Source organism: Tamandua tetradactyla, chromosome 3, assembly GCF_023851605.1.
Source record: "Tamandua tetradactyla isolate mTamTet1 chromosome 3, mTamTet1.pri, whole genome shotgun sequence".
Lineage (NCBI taxonomy): Eukaryota > Metazoa > Chordata > Mammalia > Pilosa > Myrmecophagidae > Tamandua > Tamandua tetradactyla.
The window spans coordinates 205,485,934-205,508,096 of NC_135329.1; the positions used below are offsets into that span (position 1 = coordinate 205,485,934).

General features: G+C 40.0%; 1 protein-coding gene and 1 non-coding gene across 2 annotated transcripts in view; one reads left to right on the forward strand and one right to left on the reverse strand.

The window, feature by feature from the left end:
- The window catches only part of DNER (delta/notch like EGF repeat containing), a 389,785-nt gene that overhangs the window by 131,840 nt on the left and 235,782 nt on the right, over positions 1-22,163 (reverse strand). The gene's annotated exons all lie outside the window — the stretch shown is intronic.
- LOC143678414 (U6 spliceosomal RNA) lies at positions 1,833-1,938 on the forward strand. Its single transcript, XR_013173225.1, has one exon. It is a non-coding gene; the product is annotated as a U6 spliceosomal RNA (small nuclear RNA).

A 22,163-nucleotide genomic window follows, 5' to 3' on the forward strand; every position in this document is an offset into this window, starting at 1 on the left:
CTTAAACTTTACACCCAAAGCACAAGCAACAAAAGAAAAAATAGATAAATTGGATCAAAAACTTCTGCACTTCAAAGGATTTTGTCAAAAAGGTGGAGAGGCAGCCAACTCAATTGGAGAAAATATTTGGAAGCCACAAGTTGGATAAGGGTTTTATACCCAGTATATATACAGAAATCATACAACTCAACAACAAAAGAACAAACAACACAATTATAAAATGGGCAAAGGATATAAATAGGCATTTTTACAAAGAACAACTACAAATGGCTAAAAAGCACATGAAGATATGCTTATTCTCATTAGCTGTAAGGGAAATACAAATCAAAACTACAGTAAGATATCATCTGACATCTATAAAAATGTCTGCTATTAAACAAACAGGACACTACAAATGTTGAAGAGGATGTGGAGAAATTAGGACACTTATTCACTACTGGTAGGAATATATAATGGTACAGCTGCTGTTGGAAGACAGTTTGGCAGTTCCTTAGAAAACTAAATACCAAGTTGCCTCACAGTCCAGCAATATCAACACTCGGTATATAACCAGAAGAACTGAAAGCAGTGACACAAACGGACACACACACTGATGTTCACAGTGGTATTATTCACAACAAAAGGAGGAAATAATCCAAGTGCCCATCAACAGATGAGTGGATAAACAAAATGTGGTATATGTATATGATGGAATATTATGCAGCAGTAAGACAAAATAAGGTCCTGAAGCACACACCACCATGGATAAAACCTGAGGACATAATACTGAGTGAAATAAGCCAAACACAAAAGGAAAGATACTGTATAATTTTGCTAATATGACCCTGGTAAAGGTAAACTCAGAGTCTTATGATATAGAATATAGGGGACAGAGAGATACACAGAAGCTAGAGATAGGTGAACGGTTGTTAAGAGGTTGAACTCAAGTCTATGGGAATGGATAGAAATGATGGCAGTTCATTAGTAGGTTTATTAAATAATATTACCACACTGAAGGTGATTATGATTGAAAGCAGTTGTATAAAGCCCTGCATTTCACCAACTAACACTACAAATAAAAATATTTTTTGCATGAAAAAAAACAGGTATAACCCCCCCAAAAAACTATGTTAATAATATATTTTCAAATGAATGCTCTAAATTCAAAATGAGGGAGAGTGAGTTGTTTTTAAGTGGAGTTGCTACAGTTTTTGGCTAAAAAAATAGCTGATATTTATAACAGAGCACCTAATTTCCTACCATACAATACTATTATTTCATCTTCTCTGCAGCCATATAAAGGCAGTTGTGCTGGTTTGAAAGTGTTGTGTGCCCCAGAAAAGCCATGTTCTTTAATCCTCATTCAATATTGTTGGGTGAGATTTTTTTTGATTAAGTTGTTTCCATGGCGATGTGTTTCTACCCATTCAATGCAGAGTTGCTTACTGGAGTCTTTAAGAGGGAACCATTTTGGAAAAAGCCAGAGCCCATACTGCTGACAGAACCCACAGAGCCAGAAACCTTTGGAGATGAAGAAAACGCCCCCAGGGAAGATGTTTGAAACGAGAGGCCAGAGACCCCAGCAGATACCAGCCAGTGCCTTTCCAGCTGACACAGGTGTTCCAGACTCATCGGCCTTTCTTGAACCAAGGTACCTTTCCATGGATGCCTTAGTTTGAACATTTTTATGGCCTTAGAACTGTAAACTTGCAACTTCATAAATCCCTTTTTAAAAGCCATTCTGTTTCTGGTATACTGCATCCCAGCAGTTTTAACAAACTAAAACATCAGTATTGTTAGAGTCATTCCCACTTTCCAGATGAGGAAACTGAGGATTAAAAAACATAGGTAGGGTGCTTGCCTTGGCAGCACATATACTAAAATTGGAATGATACAGAGAAGATTAGCATGGCCCCTGCGCAAGGATGACACACAAATTGTGAAGCATTCCATATTAACAAAAAAAAGCTTAGACTAGAGTAATTTTCCAGAAACCTACAACCTTCAGATGGGTCCGTGGTCCAGATAAGTCCCGAAACCTAGCCCAGCCTCTCCAGAATATCAGATAGTTCCATCTCCCTACCCCATATTAGTGACAGACCCTTCCAATATGAAAAATTTAGAATGGCCATAGCCCAAACACCCCTAAAAAGAGGGATGGAAGGATCAAAGGTGATGGTGGAGTTATACAGAGAAGATAGGATTTAACAAATAAACATGAATGTTGAATCATTAAATTGATAACTTTTAGTCTCCAGTATTTTAGAGCAGCTAGAAGTAAAAACCTAAAATTGTGGGATTGTAACCCATGTCAAACTCTGAAATATGTTCTATAACTAACTGTGGTGCTGTGCTTTGAAATTTATAGCTTTTTTGTTTATACATTATCTTTCACAAAAAAAGAAGGAAAAAAAGCCAATTGTGATGATAAACAAATATTTAAGCCCTATAGCCTCCTACATTCTGGAGCAGCTAGAAGAAAAAAAGGATAATATGGTAGCCTATGACAAACTCTGGGATCTGTCCTGTAACTACTTGTTGAAGAGTGTTTCGGAAACTATTGCTTTTTTATTTCTTTGCTTTGTATATATACTATACAATTAAAAAAAGTTAAAAATTAAAAAAATAATATAAGAGCTATATTTATATATCTGAATTTATCTATAACATTATTTTAATAAATGGGCATTATTATCTTATGAATAAACTCCACTAACTTTAAAAAAAAGGCTTAGGTAATTTGTGCACTTACACCACTAGCGAATTGCCTAGTACAATTGCAGCACATGCAGTCCAACTCCTGCGCCCACACTCTTACAAACAACATTATGCCAAAGGCAATATGCATCACATCATCAACAAACATACATTTAAATGGAAAAATAGCAGAAGATAATGGATTAAAAAGTACAGTCACAGATATAAATATCTATCAAAACCATAAATATTCGCCTGTAACTTACAGCCTACGTAGCCCTATGTAGTTTTGCTGAGCTAGGGCTGTCAAAAGTTATTTTTAAAGCCCATGCCTTCAAAGGAGTCATAATATGGCTAGAAAAGTACATTTATGATAAAGATAACTGATTACAAGCTAGAGCTTTTTGAAGGGAAATTGGCTTAAAGAAAGTAGATCATGAATCCTGTCACTGGAAAGACCCCAGAACTGTGTGACCATGGAATCACACAAATCATGAAAAACAGCAGGAGTCAGTCATCATCTCTAACAGTCATGTTTCCCTACCAGACAGAATGAACAAGAGAAGAATGCAGGATTCTGTGAATGTCAAAGCTCCTTACAGAAAATTTATAACTTGCTTTCTTTGAACTCCCACAGCATTTTCATGGACAGCCTCTGGGCTAGACAAAGACATGAGAGGGATAAACTATCCAACTAAATCAGTCATGGCCTGCCCTAGAAAGAGAAGCATGGCACGAAATTTAAATCATCATAAAGTAAAGAAATTACTGGAGAAAGCAACAAATTTGAGGGGGGTGGATACTAGAGGTCCAGGGGAATTTCATCTGTGAAATCAGGACTGTTCTGGTTTGCTAAAGCTGCTGGAATGCAATATACCAGAAATGGACTGGCTTCTATAAAGGAGATTTATTAAGTTACAAATGTACAGTTCTAAGGCCGTGAAAATGTCCAAATTAAGGCACCAATAAGAAGGTAACTTCTCAGAGGAAAGGAGTATCTGGATTCCTCTGCCATACAGGAAGGCACATGGTGATGTGTGCTGGTTGGTTTGAAAATGGCTCTCTCAACTCCTGTGGGTGCTTCTGGCTTCTGCCAGGAGCTTTCCTTTTGCATCTCTAAACATCTGTGTCTGCTCTTTTAAGGACTCCAGTAAACTAATTAAGACACACCTTGAATAGTCGAGGTCACACCTCCATCTAATCAAAAGGTCCCACCCACAATTAGGTGGGTAGCATCTCCAAGGAAACAACCTAATCTAAAGATCCCACCCAAATAATAGATCTGCCCCCACAACATGGTAATAGGATTAAAAGAACATGGCTTTTCTGGGATCCATAACAGTTTCAAAACAGCACAAGGACATACAGATAGGAGAAGTTAGAAAAGCATTCTATAAGGGGTGGAGGACCTAATCAAATGACATGTCAAGTCATCTCTAAAACCTAGAACCAGGTAGAGAGCCATGAAAATGTCTTAAGTGAACAAAAGGAACACAAAACCCAACTAAGAAGGGAAGGAACTTAGCGACAACCACAATGGGGTTTATAAATAAAATTAGAACAATTAGGAAATGATGGCTCCTGAATCCAGAAGCTGTGCATTGTGAAGTCAGTTCCATTCAGAGACTATGGACTTGGAGTTTCCTGTTGTTGGGCAACACTATAAAGGTGGAATGGGAGCAAGTGACGTGTATTCATCAATGACATAAGAACAGCTCTGGATGCCCAGGTCTTGTGAGCCAGTCAAAAACTTCTCTCCTAGACAAAGCCACGGTCCTCTGAGCACCAATTCCAATTCATCTGGGTCAAAAATGATAATTAGCTTAGGATGATAAAGCTCATCCATTAGTGATATGAAGAGGATGATATGATGGCACAGATCAAATCCGGTGTTGCCCATGGGTATTGGGTTTAAGATTATCTGAGCGTTGGTATTTAAAGGGTGTGTTATATTGAGAAAATATGGTGTATGAAAGAATGTATCAAACTTATGATTCCAATTAAAATGTTTGGTTGAATAACTGATTTTTGATTTATGAACATAAGTCACAAGATGAGGCTAAGTCAGTACACACTGGGATGTTTAACAGAGCCTGAGGATTGCTATGATTTATAAGTTTAATTCTTGTTTGGAAACAAATATGAAAAATAATTTGAGATAATCTTCCTGGTACATAAAATTCACAGTAGGATGTCAAAAAAACTTCCTCCCTAGGCTCCCCTTGGCTCTGTACTAGCTGTTGCCTCTGCTTAGCCTCTGCTTAGCCATCAGCCCGTGGCCGTCTCCCTCCCATGACTTGAGTCAGCTCAGAAAACCTGCTCAGACCTCGTGCCCCCTTTAATTCTTCAGCTTACCTCTACTCGATGACACATGTTTACCTGTTGTCTCTCCACCTAGAAGGCAATCCCATGGGAGCAGGGCTTTGTTCCTAGAGGGCCCTGATGTGTCCCCAGGGCTCCTCCAGGTCCCATCACATTACACTTAATGTTATCCCAGATGATCTTCTATATTGGTTCTCTTTTGAGAATGTAAGCTCCCCCAAAACCAGGATTTCATCTGCCTTGTTCATCATTCCCTAGCACAAATATCTGTTGAAGGAATGAATCAATTTGCTTAGTTTTCCCCCCTAACATCAGCTATCTCTATCAATTTAGGATTAAACTCTCCCTAAGCAATAGTATCCAAAACTCCATCAGTGAAACATATTGGTTACTCTTTTTCCTAATGCAAATTAAAATAAATACGCTGCTATAAGATAAAACAAATGTTTATCTCAAGGCTGTGCTATATAAAATCACCTATGCTCTATAATGGTCTATACCCCTGTTTCAGTTTGCTAATGCTGCTGGAATGTGATATACCAGAAATAAATTGGCTTTTATAAAGGGAATTTATTAAGTTACAAGTTACAATTCCTCCTAAGGCCATGAAAGTGTCCAAATTAAGGTACCAAAAAGAGGATACCTTCTCTCAAGAAAGGCTGATCACATCTGGGGTTTCTCTGTCATATGGGAAGGCACATGGCAATGTCTGCTGTCCTTCTCTCCTTGCTTTTGCATTCAAATGTCTCTCTCATCTCCTTCTGCATCTCTCTGTTCCCTATGTTGCCTCTGAGCTCTATTATTTTCTGTCTTTTATTTTCTTCATACAGGGTTCCAGTGAAAGGGTTAAGACCCACTTTGAATGGGTGAGGTAACCTCACCATGAAAATGACCTAATAAAAAGTTCCCACCCATAATAAGTCTGCACCCACAAGACTGGGTTAAAAGGAGATGGCTTTTCTGGGGTACATCACATTTCAAACCAGTACAACCCCGAATTTGGGAAACACTGCCAGGGAGCCACTGCCCTGCTAAAGGGCCCCTTCCTCCCCAGCCAGAGTGGGTGGGATGGGTGGAGAATTATGGTGATGTTCTTCTGAACTTGAGTCTTGCTTCTCTAAGGAGAAGTTGGCACCTCCCATGGGTCTGAGCACCACATGCAATGCCACACACTGACACATGAGAAACGGAACCCTTCATCTCTTTCTTCTGCATCAACCTCCTATTCGTGTATGTCAGCGGTTCTCCATCAGGGGTGATTTCCCCACAGAGGTTATTTGGCAATGTCTGGAGACACAGTTCACTGTTACAACTGTGGGAGAGCCACTGGCATCAAGTGGGGTTGAGGCAGGGATGCAGATAAACAGCCTAGAATGCATGGAATGGCCCTCACAACAGAGAAGTTTCCAGCCCAAAATGTCCCAAATGCCAAAGTTGATAAACACTGCTCTAGGTCAATGGGACCTTCGTGCCTCGGACTAAAAACTTTTTTGTCCCAATGCCTCTTACTTCCCTTAAACAGAAACCACTCCTCTACAAAGCAGGGCAATGGCACCTCAGATAATCTTATAAATTAAAATCCTTAGGAATACATATAATGTCCAGCAAATTAAAGACCATTTAAAAAGTTAATTAATCAACTCTAAAATCTTTAAGTTCCTGAGGAATTCATAATTGTGATGTTCCATGAATAAATAAAATAATTAGTTCAAAATGTAGTCTGATTTACTAAAACTGCCAAAGTGCAATATACCAGGAATGGATTGGCTTTTATAAAGGGGATTTATTAAGTTACAAGTTACGCTTCTAAAGCCACGAAAATGTCCAAATTAAGGCACCAAGAAGAGGATAACTTAACTCAAGAAAGGCCAATGGAGTCTGGGATTTCTCTGTCACATGAGAAGGCACATGGTGATGCTAGTTTTCCTTCTCTCCTGGCTTCTGGATTCAAACAGTTCTCTCAGCATCTCCAAGCATCTGTATCTTGGTTTCATCTCTCTGCCATGTTAGTTCTGAGCATTTTCTCTCTCCATGAGCTCTTCCAAGGATTTGAGTAAACTATTTAAGACCCACTCTGAATTGGGAGGGTCAAAATCTCCACGGAATCAACCTAATCAGAATGTCCCACCCACAACAGGTCTGCACCCACAAGACTGAATTAGAAGAACATGGCTTTTCTGGGGTACATAACAGTTTCAAACCAGCACAAAGATAGATGACTACTGGAGATACTGATTTCTCTTTTGAAGAGATTATATCATTTTTATCGTTTCTTTGGAAAACATTCTAGTGTAACAAAGAAAATGAAAGAGAAATTGAGCCTTGAGTTGCAAATATGTACTAAGGATGCCTTTCGATGACAGATTAAGACTGGAAATGCTCTAAACTGAGACAAAGTACTTTTGATGCAGTCTGACCAAGTGCGATGACATGAGATAGAATAAAAAGCATGTGATAATAAGGGAAGTCTGCCAGAGAGTAAATTTAAAAAAAGGGACAAAATGCAAGACGATCAGACACTTGTAAGGAAATGCATGGGACTACAAATCCACTCAGTGGAGACATTAAACAGATTACATTTGGTCTAATGTAGACTTGGAGTATTTAATTTTATACTAATTTTATGTTTAAATATAAGACATAATTTAAAATTTATTAGTGTATGAAAAATGTAAGATGGCTAATATTCCCCATGAATCCCAGCATGTCTAATAGAAAAAAAAATCACTATATCATGGTGGCATCTTTTCATTATTAGCAACATAACAAAAAAGAAAAAAAATAAAGACACCACCGCTAAATCACTATCTATAGAGCCTGTGACCTTCAAATGAAGGTCCTGCTGGAGGTCAGTAGCAAATTTTGTGAGACATAATAGCGAAGTTGGCTAAATGAATCAGACTATAAAAGAACAGGACAACCCATCAGTGTTTTTTTAAAAAAAACATTCTCCTTACCTGCACACCTGTTTTTGTGTATGATGTTTACTTCATGATTCTTCAACTGAGATAAAAATGTTCCTCTGTTGCTCTGACTTTGTGAGGCAGAAAATAATTGCTACTTTGGAGAGCTGGCCTGAAGCCTCCAAGGTGGGAATTGTGTTGAGGGCTATTTTTAACACTCCTGGTCTTTTAATAGTTGGGCTGTGCAGCGAAGTAAAGCCTCGGGGTTTGGACTGAAAGCCTGATGACAGCCAGAGAGCCCACCAGCCTCGTTTCCCGCCCTCAGGGGATAGGAGCCACTGGTGCCAGGGACACGGCCACTGCCATGGAGATAGAGTCCTGATATCAGCAAGAAATAAATAGCAAGTTTGTGTGGACCACCCAGACATGCAATCCAATATCAGAGGCATACAATTTCAAAGGCAGAAAGCAGAAATTATTTAAAAGGAAAAAAAAAAAGAAAGAATGAGATCCACTGGCAGGAGGGAACAAACGTATGTGAACAATGCAAACATGAATCAAAAACCTGGGGAAAGGAAAGGAAGATCTAGGAGGCTCATCTACAAAAAACTATCAATAAAATATCATTAAAATGGAAATCTGCCATAAAGACAGATTCATGAAAGAAAGGTGAAATTCAGCAGAATTAGAAAAATTAATCTCAAGGTTAGAAAATAAAATAACCACATCTAATAAGTAGACAGGCAATAGGCACAGGGTGAAGGACATTGGTTGGTGACGTCAAAACATCTAGGTCGGCATTGCAATGACCAGCTGAGTGGCCTCACAGAGGCTCTGACTCTGACCTTGCTTTCCCTCATGGGTAAAATAGGGATGACGAAGAGGCCTGTCTCCCTGATGGCTGAATGAGGTCAGCTCCAGCTAGCAGAGGCCATTTCTATCGTGTGCACAGTTGAACCCGCAATAGCTTGCACAGGGCCTGCCACATCCTAAGTGGCTCAGTATTTTTTTAATACATTAATAATTTATGATTTTTAAACTGCAAAGCAAAATGACATCATTTAAGCTCTCTGTTCTTTAACAGGAAGTTCAGATCCATGGTTCTCAAAGTGTGATCCCCAGATTGTCAGCAACAGCACCTGGGAACTTGTTAGAAATGCAAATCCTTACCCCAGCCCAGACCTCCAGACAGAATCTCTGGGATGGGGCTCATCAATCTGCATTTTAAGAAGCCTTCCAGGTGACTCTGATGCCTACCATCTGCTAAAGTTTGAGAAACACTGGTGTGGGACAATACCAGCAGTCTTTTAATATTAAATATTAATGCTATTTAATAATTCCACAATGTAAATGACAAAGGAAAATGACTAGAGGCTGTGATGGTTAGGTTCTGATGTCAACTTGGCCAGGTGATGGTGCCCAGTTGTCTGGTTGGGCAAGTACTGGCCTAACCATTACTGCAAGGAGAGTTCACAGCTGCTTTATTAAATCATCAGTAAGTTGATTGCATCTGTGGATGATTACATCAATGATCAAGTAAGGGGTCATGATTCAATATGATGGATTTGATTCAATCAGTTGAAGACCTTTAAGGGGGAAGGAACACTTTTCACTGTGTTCAACCTGCAAGCCTCTCCTGCAGAGCCCACTGAGACCCTTCATCAGAGTTGCGAGCTTCAGAGCCTGCCCGATGTATTTTGGACTCTCATGTCCTACGGCTTTGTGAGACACTTTTATAAATCTCATACTTACAGATAACTCCTACTGGTTCTGTTTTTGTAGAGAATCTTGACTAACACAGCTTGGTACTGGGAGTGGGGTTAATTTCTCAGAAGGGGCCCTATTCACTGGGGTCTTACTTTCAGAAAGCCCAGAATTCTCCAAATCATCAATTTCTGTTTTCTTTGTACCCAAGAGTTCAGTTCTCAACTTATCTTTTTCCTGTCACGTTTTATTATAAACTGCAAGGAGCAGTCAGGTTGCATTTTCCACTTTTAGTTTGGAAATTTTCTCAAGTAAGTATCTAAGCTCATCACCTTGAATGGGTGGAGTGACATCTGCATCTAATCAAAAGGCCACACCCACAACTGGGCACACATCTCCAGGGATGTAATCTAATCAAAAGGTCACACCCGCAGCTTGGTGTGTCACATCTCCGTGGAAACAATCCAATCAGTTTTTATCCTAAACAATAGGTCTGCCCCTACAAGACTGGATTAGGAAAGAAAACATGGTTTTTCTGGGGTACATAACAATTTCAAACAAGCACAGAGGCTAATGAGCTATGATGAGATATTATATCACATCAAAAAGCCTTTACTGATTTTACTCTCAACATTTGTGATTTTTTTTTTTAGTGTGTAAGAAACCCTTGACTCAAGTATTGCACCTGTCATCGCATTATTTACAGATCTACTTTCCCATTCTTTATGAGAAGTGATTACTGATTTTTGTTCTTAGCCCTAGGACAGAGCCAGAGACACAATAATAAATTACATAATAAATGTATGATTTAAAAAGCACTGTGCATTGTTATTTTTAAAATTAAGAATCCCTTTAATTCCATTTCCCTCTCCCCAAATAAGAAATTGCAATATTGATATTGATTAGATTTACATATGACACCAATATCTTTAAATCTGGTAACTACAAAGGGCTTAGATTGCAAGATAAACTTCCTTTTATTAATGACTATCTTTGAACAGTTAAAAAAAGTGTGGAGAAAATGCTTAATTAAGAATTTATGAAATGGCACAACCAATCTAAGGGATTGATTTAAAGACAGTCATTAGTGGAATTCTAGGTTTGCATAGTAAATCAAACTATAGAGGAGGCATTCGTTCATTCTTTAAAATGAACAACTAGAGAATCCAAAAGAAGTTTGGAAACAGCTCCTGCCTCCAGGACGCTTATACTCCAGATGAGGAGTTAAGACACGTGCACATGAAACAAATTCATTGTGTGAGCAGAGGCACGGAAATGGTTTTAAGTCTGGTACATTCTGACAGCAGCAACAAGGCTGAACTGAGTGAAGTGTGGGGTATAAGGCTCAGCTGGGGCCATAGGCTCAGGGGTCTGGGGCTAACAGTGTGGCCATTTTGAGGGTTTCCAAGCAGAGCACAGACTTGGTAAGCATGCCTGGAAGGGCTAGCCAGAGGGCTCACTGGGCAGGCCTTCAAACTTTTGGCTTCACAATAATCACAATAACAGCAGCTGACATTCGTTGAGGGCTTACTACGTGCCTGGAGACTTTCCAAGCACACAGGGCGTATCATCTCATTTAGTCTGCACCACCGTCACTGGACTAAAGTGTGCTAACCGCCATTACCACCCTCAATTTACCAACAGAAGACAGGCCCAGTGAGATGAAGCAGCTTCCCCAAGGTCACACAGATATGAGTGGTGGGAGTTCTCAGCCAGCTTGGCAGGAGCCGGGAGCCAGGTGGGGGACCTGGGAGGATGCAGGGGCCTGCTGCAAGCAACCATTCAGGAAGCAGACAATCACAGCTGGGATGACAGCATGGGCAATGGAACAGGAAGAGAAGGGGTGGTTGGGGAATCTCTGAGAATAAAGCAAACTTGGGACAGCCCAAAGAAGATGGTTAAGATGAAGGAGTTGACTGGAAGAATCCAGCTGCGAGCCTATGATGAGGGCAGTGATACACTGTTGGTAGAGACAGTGACGTAGGCCAGAGAGCCAGGCTGGAGGGTCCAGGTGCAATAAGGGCGGAGTGGGGTCGGCGAGTCTGGTTCTGATCTGAGGAGTAAGAGGGCTCAGCAGATAGATGTGCCAATAGCAAAACTCAAGGGCAGTGCTGGAGCTGAGATGAGTGCAGGCTGGAGTCACCCACTTAGAGGGTCTACTCCAAAGGGGTGATTCCCCAAAGGCAGAGGAAAGCAGCTGAAGAGAGGGGTGAGGACTGAGCTCCAGAGGTGGACTGGGAACAGGGCGGGCAGAGGGGAGGGAGGAAGGAGCCTGCAGAGGGCTCAGGGGGATGTTTCCAGAGAGAAGAGAGAACCAACAGCGGCAGGATGGGGACTAAGAAAATCCCCAGGAACCAGAGAGTGAAAGGAGAGCAGCAAAGACCTCAGAGAAGTCAGTTCATGACACAGAGAGAGAGAGGACAGTTCACTGCGAGTGAATGGTGCTAAATCACAAACCAGACCTAGATCAATCATCTAGACCATGATGACGAAAAACAGGGAGATGAGCAGGCAGGGAAGGACAAGGAGGAAGGAAAAACAGGCTGAAAATGAGGGGAAGGAAGAGGAGGAGATCAAACAGAAGAAGCAGCAATCAGTTCTAGCAGAGAAGACCCAGGGGCTGGGCGATGGGGGGCTGACAGCTCAATAGCACATGGTTTCTTCTGGAGTGATGAAAATATTCTAAACAAGATTGCGGCAATGGTTGCACAACTCTGAATACACTGGAAACTGAATTATACACTTCAAATGAGCAAATCGTCTCATACGTGAATTATATCTCAATAAAGCAGCTATTTAAAAAAAAAAAACACAACTCCCGACTTTCACTCACATCTCACACCCCACATCAGCAATCTTATCAGCTCTACCTTTAACCACATCCTGAATCTAAAACATCTCACCACTCCCAGCCCCACAGCAGGCGGTCATCCTTAGCTCTTCCCTGGACTAGAAATAGGCTCCTTACCACTTTCCAGACTGGCCCAGTTCCCAGCCTCCTGTGGCTTCCCTACATTTTCACAATAAAATCCATGTCCTTCCTCCAGGGCCTGGTCAGCTTTCTGCCCAGCACATGCCCATCACTCATCCTCTTCAGCACTGTGCTCCAGCTCCTCAAACATTCCAGGGACACTCCTGCCTCAGGACCTTTGCATGTGCTGCTCTCTCTGCTGGGTGCCGCTCCCCCTGATACGTACATTGTCCACAAATGTCTTTTATTCAAATCTCTACATAAATATTTTCCCTTCAAAGAGTCCTTCTCTAATTACTTCTATCTTAAATCATGCCCTCATTTCTTTTTATCAATGTATCCTGTTTTATTTCTCTCCAAAGCACTCGTAACTACCTGTCCATAACATACATGCTACATACACACATACAAACACACATTCACATACACACAGATATGCATATTATTTATTCTTCTCCCTCACTAAAATGTGATCTCCATAGGTACAGGGAATTTGCTTTGTTTGCAGTTTATTCTCAGCACCTAATGCCTGGCATACAGTAGGCATTCAAGAAATAATCTTCGAATGAATAAATGAGTGAATGAATGATTCTCACAACACTTATTTTAGAAAAGAGAAAATCCAGGGGCAAAAAAAGTCAGGAGGCTCGGATACATTCACATTACCAGGAAGCAGTGTAGCCTGGACTGAAACTCAGCCTGCCATGAGACTAGTTTTTGTTTTGTCCCCACTCCCATACCCACCCCTAGAACCTGCCATCCCGGGTCCCATGCAGAGCAGAATGACAATGCAGCCCTAACCGATTGGAAATGCCACACCTTCCACTATTTTCCTAACTAAAGGAAAATTCTCAAATCTTGGACACGATACTGTTATGCATACTCTGGCACAAAGACATAGAGTAATGAGGTCTGCATCCCAGACCCATTTTCCCCACAAGCTCTGTGATCTCAGTCAGGTCCCTCTGCCTTACTGAATTGCCATTTCTTCCCATGCAGTTTCTTCCAGCTTTGAAACTCTGAACTAACCCATTTTCTTAAAAACAAATCATGATCTTCTAATGTACTCACTTCTTGAGTTGAGTGAGGGTTGCTGCAAGGAGCCACAGTTCCAGAAAGAACTGACCCAATTCTAATAGACAATTCAAAGGCACCTTGACTCATCAGCAGACAGTATTTAAAATAGAAGTGCTGGGATGGGAACACACACTCTATGTTCTCCTTTCCTCTGAAATGATGAGTTTAAATATAGGCTGAAATCACCAATTAGTAAGAACAATGAAGCACTTTGAAGTTGAAAAATGCTCTGTATAAAGCTAATAATATTTTGGCAATGGTGATTTTGAACACATATCACAGCTATTCTTTCCAGAAAAAAAAGAAAGAGCTCTTTTGGAGATAAATTATAGTCTTGAAATTGGAAAGCTTTTAAAAATAAATTCTGATTAAAGAAGCTAAATTTCACCTCGATTGTGCATCAAGTGTTTACTACGTACAAGGCACAGGGTTTGTCATGAAAAGTGGGTGGAGAAATAGAGTATTATAATATAGCAGTCCCTGCCCTTAAGCCAGCTACAACCTGGGATGGACAGCAAATAATAAGTATGTGAGATGAAGAGAAGTCCAGGGAGACAGAGCAGAGAGGAGAGGGAAGAGAACTAAGCTACTATTTTTCTGCAGGTCTCATGAAGAATTTTATCTCATCATATTCATTCACTCCTTAATTCGACAAATCTTTACTGAGTGGGATTAACTTCCAGCAAACAACATGAGGCACTTGGTTGACCCACTCTCCAATAAATTGGTGAAACTTATTTAAAAAAACAAACAAACAACCATTTAAAGTCTCTGGAAACAGTCCTAAGGGCAAACAGCAGATGAAGAACCACCTGTTTAAGAAAATTTATTAAAATGTGATAAGAAGATTAGTGCCCTCATGTTGGACCAACTGTTCCCTCCCAGCTCAGCTCAGCAGAGCCTCCACTGCAGACTGCTGCAGTCGAGCATGCACGGCTCCCACACGCCCCCCCCCCACCAGCTCCCAGCCAGAGGCTTTCTCCCCAAGAGAAGCAGGAAGTCAGGGTTTCTCAGCCTGCCCCAGCCACCTTTTGTTGAGGTTAAATTCCAGGCAAGTGCAGTTGAGAGTGTCTTATGCCCAGCCCCCACTCAGGGAAGGGAGGCTCTATCTTGGGTGTGGCACACCGAAGATGCCAGGGTGATGGCATGCATGGATGCTGGGCATAGCCTAGCGCCTGGTTCCTGAGATGTGGCTTCACCCCAGGAGAGGCAAGCCAAGAGTACCTCAGGCTACTGACCCCCTCCACAGAGCAATCAGCTCTTAGAGTGGGAGTGTTACACAGAGAAGCTTACCATGTCCCAATTCCCAACTCCAGAGCCCTGACTCACAGGTTTTGCCCAGGAGGAGCAACAGGCCATTAAACAGATAACTCCTAATCTCTTCCCAAAGGAACTGACTTCATTTGCAACAAAGCGTGGAGAAGTTTAAATCTAAGAGCACTCTCAAAAGCAAAGAGGTTGTGGTGAAAGGATTTGGGATGAGATCCATGGATCTAATGAAGACATACCTTACACTGCAGGATGACTAGGTTGCAAAAGAAAACTGGAGAGTAAGCAGTTGGGAGGAACCTTCCTGGATGAGAACAAATATCAAGTATTGACTTTAGAAACTATTTTCTCAAAGGAGCCACAATTTGATAAGACCCATCTGTAAAGGAACTTATGCCCCAGGGCATGGTTGGAAACAATAGAACAATAAGCCAGCAATTAATAGAGGTTAATAGCTAAATTCTAAGTGTGAGACCAGGATAGAGTGGAAGAAAGTCCTATCAGTATCACTGTCATCCCCGCATGACTGTGGGATACCCAAATCTGTATCTCCCTAAGGTATAATATTAGATGCTTAACATTGTGGGGGGAGGGGAGAAGGGGACAGAAACAAATAAACAAGCAATTAACAAGCCTTGGGGGTAAGGGAAAGGAGATGGGAAGCAGTACTACAATATATTATCTAAAATGGACATATTTTGGTTCCAACAAAAACTTAGAAGTTATGCAAAGAAACAAGAAAGTGTGATCTATATATTGGGGGAAAATCAGGCAACAAAAACAAGCTGTGAGAGAGACCAGATGTTGAATTTAATAGAAAAATGTTTCAAAGTAGTCATAATAAATATATTCACAGAACTAAAGAAAAGCTTGATCAAAGGAGTGAAGATACGATGCACCAAATAGAGACTATCAATGAAAAGGTAGAAATGTTAACAGAGAATCAAATGGAAATACTAAGGTTGAAAAGTACAATAAATGAAATAAAGCATTCACTAGAGGGGCTCAACATGAGATTTGAACTGGCTGAAGAAAGAATTACTGAATTTGAAGATATATTGGTAAGGATTATATAGCCAAAGAAGAAAAAGAGAAAAGAATGATGGAAAATAAGCAGAACCTCAGAGGAAAGGGGAAAAGAGGGGAGGGGAGGGGAGGGGAGCAAACATATTGTAGGTGGGCTATTTAGATTAGGTTGTTTCTATTGAGATGTGATCCTGTCCATTCAAAGTGGGTCTTAATTAGTTCACTGGAGCCTTAAAATAGCTCACACAGAGAGTCCAGAGCCACCAGAGAGAGCAGGGAAATGAAACCAAGTGACAGATATTTGAAGATGCTTAGAGACAGAAAGAAGCTCACAGAGGAAGCCACTGGAACCAGGAGTTAAAAGCAATGAAACCTTGGAGCAAAGGGCCAGCAAACATTGTCATGTGCCTTTCCCTGCATCAGAGAAACCCTGGACATGATTGGTCTTTCTTGAGTGAAGGTATCCCCTTGTTGATGTCTTAATTTGGACATTTTAATGGCCTTAGAACTGTAACTTTCTAACCTAGTAAATCCCCTTTGTAAAGCCAATCCATTTCTGATATACTGCATTCCAGCAGCATTAGCAAACCAAAACAGTATGTAATCAAGAGAATGAAAATATACATCCATACAGAAGTTTGTACATAAATGTTCATTAGCAGGAGTATTTATAACAACCAAAAAGTGGGATATCCATCCAATGGAGTACTCTTTGGCCATACAAACAAGTGAAATACTGATACATGATACAACATGGATGAACCTTGGAAACATTATGCTAAGTGAAGGAAGTCAGTCACAAAGAACCACATACTATATAATAGGGCAATCTATACGGAAAGTAGATTAGGGTTGCTTAGGGCTGGTGAGGGTAAAGGGAGAGACCAAGGTGTCAGTGGGTGATAGCTAAAGGATATGGGGCCTTTTCCTGAGATGGCCAACGTGTTCTAAAATTGACTGTGATGATGGTTGTACATTTGTGAATATACTACCAACCACTGAATTGTACAGTTCAAATAGGTGAATTGATGGTGTATGAACTGTATCTCAATAAAGCTATCTGAAAAATCTTATTGAGTAACTACTGTGTGACAGCCAGTGGGCTAGTGCTGGAGAGATGTACCCTAGTACACACCTGGCCTCTGCTTCATGGCGCCTGCTTCTCATTTGTCAGCTGCAGTGAAGGCTGCTGTAATCTTCTTCAGAGACAGAGGCAGGTCCAGAGAGGATGAATAACTTACCCAAGGACCTCAGTTATAAAATGGCCAGAGTACCAGGATTTGCATTGCTGGCTCCAGTGCCTGTGGGTCCACGGGATGGGCAGGAGCCCAGGCTCAGGGCAAGCACACCTGGTTTGTATCCCAGCTGTGGCAATGAGGGGTCACATAACCTCAAGCAACAAGCAGGGCCTCCAGGTATTCTATTCTGATGCAGACAATCTGATATTTGAACTACATTGGAGACAAACAGGGGAAACAGCTCACCTCTAAAGTTTAATTATGTGGGATCTATAATTATAATTTAGTTTGATTCCAGAGGCTGTACTCTTAAATCAATATGCTCTAATTTAACTTTTAAAATTTTATTTAAAAAATAAAATAAGAGACCTTTCTCTCATTCTATTTCTCACATAAAGTTTGCCACTAGATTTATCTTTAGAGCAGCTGTATTTGCTGCTCATTCACTCTCACATCTGCTCACACCCTGATCGCTTTCACTGCCAGGGTCAGTTGGGGGCACTCACAGCCTCTTGGCCATGTAAACGCCAAGTGGTTGTGACTATCTCTAAGCATGGCATTGCCCTTCAGAGTTGGTAACTTCTAGCTGTCCTTGGTTACTTCCATCCCTGAGGTACTTTAAAGCGAACTCAAAGCTTTCAATCTAGTCAATACCACATGGATGTAATAGGAGACCACTAATGGCTTGGATAAGCCCTGTTGCCAAATTCAATAACCTTCTTTTAGATTCTCCTGCTGTCTTTGATGCTGTTGAAAATCCCTTCCATTTGAGAGTATTGGGAGAAAGTTTCAAGAAAAATATCAATCACATATGGTAAAAAAGTTTTCCCCCAAAAGGGAAAATCTTCCCCCAAAAGATTTATTGACCATAATCTATAATCCATTTTACATTGTACACACATGTATATAATTTTATTGGTTTTAGTATTTAAAATTTCACCCCCTGTTTCAAACAAATGTATTAAAAATTAAAAGGAAAACTAAAATAGTTTGTTCTTTAACTGACTCAACACCTAAACTGCTATATTCACACATTTCTAGATTAACCATGACTCTAAGAATCTTTTTTGTGCTGATGTCTGATGTAGAAACTAAACCAAATATCAAAATTAGTAACAGAATTAGAGCTGCAGATTCTTTATTGAAAAGAATATTTCCACTTGCCAAGAAATGTTCTCTTCTCCAAAGAAATCAGTCAAGAAAAAGTCTACATGAAGAGACCTTGTCTGAAGTTTTTATTCTCTGGCAACAACCAGGTTGGAATTAATTCATTCATTAAGGAAGGCACTTTCTCAGGATTTGACTTATAACAATCAGAGCATAGTGGGACAAACTTTTAAAGGAAAACACACTTCCCTCTGTTTGAGAGTTCCCATGCTTCAGAAATCTCTGATGCTTCAGATATCCAATAGCTAATGCTTATTTCCTTGAAAATGATTCTTCCACGTAAAAAATGTAGTTTTCCTATTGAAAAAATTTTTTTTCAAGGCTGTTTAGAACTAAATTAAATAGAAAATCCCTCATTCAAGCAGCCAGCCCTCTTAGGGGGAAAAAATGCCTAATGTTTCCTCTCTAAAGAAAAAGACTGTTTGACATAAGAATGCTGAAAGATTTCAAGGTCTTGAATTACATATTTGAAACAGGAAAGTACTCGGCATGCTGTGTACTTGCATGCAGAGAAAGACAGTATAAGAGGATGATAAAGAACTTGGGTTTTGGAAACAAGCAGAAGGACTGGCTTCAGATCCCTGCCCAACAATTACTGCACGTGTGCCTGGCATGGCAGAGATGAGGCAAGATGCTCACAGTGTTTCCTTTTCCTAGTAAGAGTCCCTCATTACTAAGTGGCTGGATTCTAGCAAATGGCCCATAGTGGAAGTGACTGTTCTAAGAACATCCCATGTGACTTTCCAGCTCCTCCTTCCCCTGAGAAGCATCTGTGAAGGCCACTTGTTGGGGATGGTGCCTTCATAATATGGAAGGAACCTAGATCCCTGAGTCACCTCCTGTTGATGACATGCCCGCATCAGCCTGAGACATGAGCAGGATTTAACCTTTTCCTGTAAGTTAATGAGGTTTGGGGACTTATTTGTTACTGCACTATAGCCTAGCATGGGCCTGAATAATATATTTGGCCAAGCTATAAAACTTCAGCCACGTTTTTTCATCTATGAAACTGGTACAATTAAGTGTTTAACTTGAGAAGTCCTTCTAAGGACTACCCTTGGAAAGCATGGAACACAAGCCTGGCACATGGTAAACAATCAAAAAGCATTAGCTATTATTGGGTGAGTATGAGTGTGCATGTATGTATGTGTATTGGCTAAGGTATAAGACTTATAGAAAGGTAGAGGTAGAAGCTAGAAGGGAGAAAGAAGCCTACTGGGGGCCAAGGATTCCTGCAGAAATGGGAAGTGACATGCATTAAGAGAATGGCAAGAAACAGTCAAAAGGTGGATGAGCAAAAAGAGTACGAGGTTCCTGGGGTAACACTTCCTAAATGTCTTCTACCTCTGATAAGGATTTGTTTTAGAGAATGAGAAAGAACTGAGTCTATGACTGAAAGAATCCCATGGACCTAGCTCTGTGTAGGGACAATAAAGGAAAGTGTGGAGTCAGGCAGACCCAGAGAGAGATAGGAAGGCTGAGAGATCCCAGCCCATGGAAGCCTACCTTTGGGTAAAGTGGAAGGTGAGAAAACATTCTCTGAGAAAGATGATGGGAAAAGTGTGGATTCAAGGAGGGTAAAAAAGACTTAAATAGCTTCTATGGTTCTTTAGCTGCTCTAAAATTCTATTAAACAGGAAAGAACAGCTTTATATGGAGGAATTTCCTTACAGGCTAACAGCTTCAAGCAAACCATACAACTTTTGAGGAGAACCTCAGAAAAGACCATGATGTGAAATGTCAGTAGAGATTACATTTATCTTTTAAAAACCGCTCAAAGGCCCCTACATCTAAAGTAAAATTGTGTACTACTTCACAATAATAGGAGCGCTATCAATCTGTGGTATAGAATAACATCTGTTAGGAAGTAGCTTATTGAAACACTGACTTGCTGGGGTGCAAGGGTAGTTCAGTGGAAGAATTCTCACCTGCCATGCGGGAGACCCAGGTTTGACCCCTGGCCCATGTACTTCCCCAAATATCAAACAAACAAGCAAACCAGCAAACAAAAAACTGGACAAACTAAAATTCAACAAATGGTGCTGCAATAACAGGGTACTCACATGGAAAAAGAATGAAACATAATCTCCACCATACAGCGTGCCAAACAAACAAACAAACAAACAAAAAAAACCACTAACTTGCTCTACTTACAAATGGGATTTGATAAAGTTGTTTTGGTATTTTGATAAAGGAAATAAAGAATGATCATCTTATAAATCAAAATCAATTTGTCATCTCTTGGGTTCCAGTGAAATTCTGAATTTATTGGCAATCACCAAACCATCCCTGAGCCTATCTAAGTTGAATTATCATAGTTCAGATCCTTGTGGTGCTACTCCCTAGCCCTAATGTCAATTTAGAGTCAAGTATCAGTACTAGCATTTTTGCTATTGTTGATATTAAAAGGACAAAGGAAAGTTTTATATTCCTAACTGTGATACTTGGCCATTAGTTATATGAACAAGGGAGATATTAAGTCATCTTAGACAATGGAGGTGAAATAATTGTCCCTATTAGCAAGTAAAAGCAATGAGCTATGCTTCTGGAAATTTCAAGCCAATGGTTAAATCATGACTGTACAGAAGTGCCTGAAATAAGAACAAGCAAGTTGAAAACAACAAGCATCAAGTCATCCTAAATTCTATTGGTAGCTTTGAAGATGGAGGGACACAGTAAAAAGTTTCATATACTTTGTATTTATAGGAGTGGGATTTTTTAAAGAATAACAAAAATAAAGCCATGGTAAAATATTAAATTAGATCCCTACCTCATACTATATATACAAAATTCAAATTCAGATTGATTAGAGACTTAAAATGATTACCAAAAAAATAGGTTAATGCCTTTTAGTTCTTGAAGCAGGGAAGGTTTTTTAAAAAAATAATACCCAGAAATTAACTAGAAAAGTAAAATTTGAGAAATCAACTATATTAAAATGAATAATGCTCATTCATTGAATTTCAAATTTCAATGAAAGACAAATTACGAACTGGAAGACAATACTTGCAATTCACATAACTGACAAAATATTAGTATAAAAAAATAAAGAACACCTACAAAACAATAAGAAAAGTATGCACAAACAATAAAAAATATGAGTTAAACAAACATAACCCAGAAAGAAAACCTGTATTTCTAATACACATGAAGAGAATATGCAGCATCATTAGTGATCTACAGAAGACAGAGCACATAGTGAAATATCTTTTTATTCCCTTTATACCTTTTTAACAAAAACTAAAATTCTGACACTACCAAATACTGAAGAGAATACAGATACACAAGATCACTTACACACTGATGGTGGAACTATAAATTAGTGAAACCACTTTGAAAAACTCTTTGGCATGACCTCCTATAATTAATCATTCACATATACTGTGTTCCAGCATCTCCACTCCTAGGTATATACCTAAAGGAATCTCTTGCACACGAACAATGGGGATATCCTCAAGAATGGTCATATTAGTCCTGAAAACAACTGAAGGCCAATCAATAGGAGATCAATGGAATAAAATATGGTGTATCTATTACTGACAGAGCAGTCACTAATGCTCTACTTAAAAGCATTACTAAACTTGTACTTAAATTTAGAAACATTACTGTTCTAGTTTGCTAGCTGACAGAATGCAATATACCAGAAATGGAATGGCTTTTAAAGGGGGAAAATAATAAGTTGCTAGTTTACAGTTCTAAGGCTGAGAAAATGTCCCAATTAAAGCAAGTCTATAGAAATGTCCAATCTAAGGCATTCAGAGAAAGATACCTTAATTCAAGAAGGCCAATGACGTTCAGGGTCTCTCTCTC